Below are 4,353 nucleotides of genomic sequence, written 5' to 3' on the forward strand. Positions count from 1 at the left end.
ATTTTTTTAATAGCAGCATACTTCTCTCTCAATAGCCACCAAAAATGAAAAGGTAGGACATGGAGGAAAGCCTTTTCCGGGTGTTCTGGGCTGACTTTTAGGATAGGGCACAAGAGCACAAGTGACCAAAGTAGACATAAGTAAATGGGATGACATCAAACTAAGATGCTTCTGCACAGCAAAGGAAGCAATCGACAAAATGAAAAGACAACCTATGGAATGGGAGAAAATATTGTGCACCATATATCTTATAAGGGATTAATATTCAAAATACATAATGAACTCAACAGAAAGAAAACAACTTAATTTAAAGATGAACAAAGGACCTAAGTAACACTTTTCAAAAGAACACATACAAATGATAAACAGGTACACAAAAAAAGGTTCTCAGCGTTTGTGATCATGAGGGAAATGCAAATAAAAACTACAGTAAGATGTCACCTCACTCTTGTGACAAAGGCTCGTCTCAAAAAGACAAGAGTATTAAGGAGGATGTGAACAAAAGAGAACGCTTGGACTCTCTGGGTGGAAATGTAAGTTCATACAAATAGCCATCCTGAAAAACAATATATGTTTTCTACAAAAATTAGTTCAGTGTGGTGATTCATGCCTTTAATCCCAGCACTTCGGAGACAGAGGCAGATCTCTGTGAGATTGAGGCCAGCCTGGTCTACACAGTGAGTTCCAGGTCAGCTGGGAGATCCAGTCTCAAAAACACAAAGATGAAACAGAACAAAAATTAAAATTAGAATTGACACAAGATCCAGACACCTCACTTCTGGTTATAGCTTTTAAAAAGTACAAAATTAATATTTTGAAGAAATATCTGGACTCTTATAGTCATTGCAACATTGTTTACAATAGTTAGGATTTAGAATCAACTCAAATGTTCATGGGTGAACGTAGAAATGGTGAGGCATATGTATGCATGTCTGTATGTGCCTCATTTACATATATGTGCATATATGCTATAAGTAAATATATAATATATAAAATGAATATTGTTTGATCACAATAAAAAGGAAATCCTGCCATTCATGATGACATGAAAAAAACTTGAGGGGATGATAATAAGTGAAATAAGTGAGAGAAATATAAAAACTACATGATCTCACTTTTTAGTAGAATCTTTAAAAAGTGAACTCATAAAGGAGAATAGAAGTCTGGCTGCTCCAGCCTGGGGGTTAAGAAGGAGCAATGGTAAGTAAAAGTTACAGATTTTTGGTTATGAGATGTTTTTGAGCCCTAATATTAGCACTGTGTGATGGCTATAGTTAACTATACTTTATTGTATACTAGAAATTTGAGAAAAGGATACACCTTTTATTATTTTTTTAATTTTTAAAAATTTATTTATATTTTATGTGTATGAGTGTTTTACCTGCATGTATGTGAGTGCACCATATCGTGCAAAGCCAAAAGAGGTTGCCAGATCCCCTGGAACTGGAGTTATGAACAGTTGTTAGCCGCCATGTGGGTGCTGGGAATCGAAATTGGGTCCTCTGCAAGAGCAGCCAGTGCTCTTAACCCCTGAGCCATCTCTCCAGCCCTGAAAAGGGTACATCTTAAATATTTTCATCACACAAAAAATGGTAACTCTATGAAGTAATATATGTGTGAAATAACTTTATAGTGATAATTATTTCACAATATACATGTGTAGCAAATCACATTGTTCACTCTCAATTTTTACAATTTTATCTGTCATTACACTTCAACAAAGCTGGAGAAACATTAAAACAAAATAAGAGAGAAAGAAGATGCATTAGGCATTGGACTGGGAGTCTGGAAACTTGAGGCCCAGTCCTGACACTGTTGATAATACCACAGCTGACCTTGGGTCACTTATGTCCCTAGATCACAACCCAGTTTTCTCATTCTTAAAATGAGGTGTTGCCATACTACAATTTACAGTATTATATTGTAACGCAATGGTTTATAACTAAATGCCTAAATCAATCCGCTAACTGGGTTAAGGTACGATAAATGCAACAGAGGCTGAAAGCCACCTTAGATGCGAACTGGAGAAATACATCCCATGAGATTCTAATGCCACCTAGTGGTCACAGGATTCCTTAAATCCTTAAGCGAGCTCTAAGTGACCGAAGTTGAGAAGAAGGCACTATCTGGCGCCCTCTGCCCAGTGAGCAGATGGGACTTATGGATGTGACCCGCTTCTGCTGAAACAGCTGCGTGTGTGAAAAGGGCCACATGCAGTCCGCTCCCAGGTTGGACGTCCCTGGCAACTCTTTTATGTGGGTTTTGTGGGGTTTGTTTTGTTTTTGGAAGTTTTTCATTATTATGATTGTTTTGGTTTGCGTTTTTGTTGTTATGATGTTTTGAGGAAGCTGTTTTCGTTTTGCATTTCTGTCCCAAACCTTCAAAAATTAAATTACTGTAATAGTTACAGAGTATTGTGCTAGATTCCGTAAGTGCTCTAAGAGTTGGGCTCCACTATGGAGTGAGGAGCAGAATTTTGAAGTAAAAAAAGAAATGCGTTCTGATCGTGACCTAACAACTTAACTCCCTGTGTAACTTGAGCCTCCATTTCTTCATATTAAAATTCTGACAACGTGTAATATCTTCTTCGGGTGTCTACGAGGATTTGTGAAATGCCTCCCAAGACACCCGGCATACTCTAGGCATTAGAGAACTATGAAGACACAACTCATGCCCTGAAAGGGCTTGTGACGCAGAGCAGAGGCGGAGCATGCGCACAGTGATGCTCTGTGTCAGGACAGTTGCTGCTCATCTCATGCACGCCAAGGCCTGTAACAGGAGGAGGTGAGACAGTGAGGAAGAACATGTGCGGGGTCCAAAAGAAGGGCAATCAGTGAGGTGGGGCCAGAGAAATGGCCTCACTGCGGAGGAGACGTCATCCTGGGCGTTACATTTAATTACATTTAAGCGGCAGGTGCACTTTTCCAGTCAGTGTTGTGTGCGCCCTTCGTCTCATTTCAGGTTTTATCTCCATAAAGGCATCCATCCTGATAGCTTCCTTGTTTCTACTCCTCCCTGCTTGCTCCTGCTAGCCTCAATCCTGCTGTGTCACTCTAATTTATTCTGCTTATTTTAAAACTCACAATTTGCAGGTTTTCACGCTAGTTCCTAAACGCTTCATTTTTTAAAGCCCCAGAGTGCAATGTCTGTAATTACAGCTACACATGACAAGGTGGCACCAGAAGGCTGCAATTTGAAAGTCTCAGATCGGTTCATTCATTCAACAAACACTGAGGACCATTCTTTCGGACACTTTTCTGGGCACGGGGAATACAGAGGCAGAGAAGCTGCCACCAGAAGTTCAAAATCTGCGAGGCAAGAAAACAGCTACGATTCCTTGTGATTAGTTCACGAGAGCAAGACAACTATTTACAATTAGGAACAAAGAATAAACCAATGCTAACTTTTCCTTAGCACTGAACGTGAGCCAAGCACTGAGCACCCCACATTTGCCCCACATGTGAACCTCATGAGCCCTGGTAAGTTGGCTGTTTTAATTATCTCCATTTTACAAATGAGAAAGCAGAGGCACAGATTAAATACCTTATCCCAAGTCACAGATCTTAACAGAAGTCAGTCCGTATCTGACTCTAGGGGTCCATGTTTTTAAGTCACTTCACTGCTTCCCAAATCGATGAGAACAGCACTTGGATCCACCAAGCCAGCTGCATGCAATATGATCTGCAAACATGAATCTAACTATGCCGCACCTCAGCAAGTTCATAGCCTACTGAGAGAGGTAGTTCATATAAATCAAAGCATATTTTGTTTGAAGAATACTGTGCTACCAGGCTGGGATGGGGCACAGGGGAAGAAAACATTACATCCATGGGGGAATACTAGTGAGATTCTTGCTGGAAGAGGCATTTGACCTGGGCCTTTAAAGATGAGTTGGCTTTAGAGAAACAAATGTGGGCAAGGAGGTAGCGTGAAGGTCACCAGGTTTAATAGATCTGAAAGATCTGACTAAGGCTTTTCATTGATTCTAATCATAAGACAGCAGCATCCTGGTTACTTTAAGAGAATACGGCTCTAATCATGTAGTTACTAAAAATTTTTTTAAATGATAAAAAATAATAATTCTTCAAAGCATAAAAATGTGCTCCTTAATAATTAGTAGATGTGAGAAACATTACCATTGAAGTCTACCTGATGACTTTATATCCACGCTTAGATGCCAAGGAGCTCAGAAAGCAACTGACTGTGACTAGTAATCATCAGATATATAGAGATTAGAAACGCATGTGCAAACGTCTTAATGTCAATTGCATTGAAAATGATTTTTTCTGTATGAAACTGTGTATTTTAATAATGAAATGGATATCTTTTTTAAAGGTTAAAAAATCATTTGAT

The sequence above is a fragment of the Nannospalax galili genome, unplaced genomic scaffold (genome assembly GCF_000622305.1).
Source record: "Nannospalax galili isolate Female #2095 unplaced genomic scaffold, S.galili_v1.0 scaffold752, whole genome shotgun sequence".
Lineage (NCBI taxonomy): Eukaryota > Metazoa > Chordata > Mammalia > Rodentia > Spalacidae > Nannospalax > Nannospalax galili.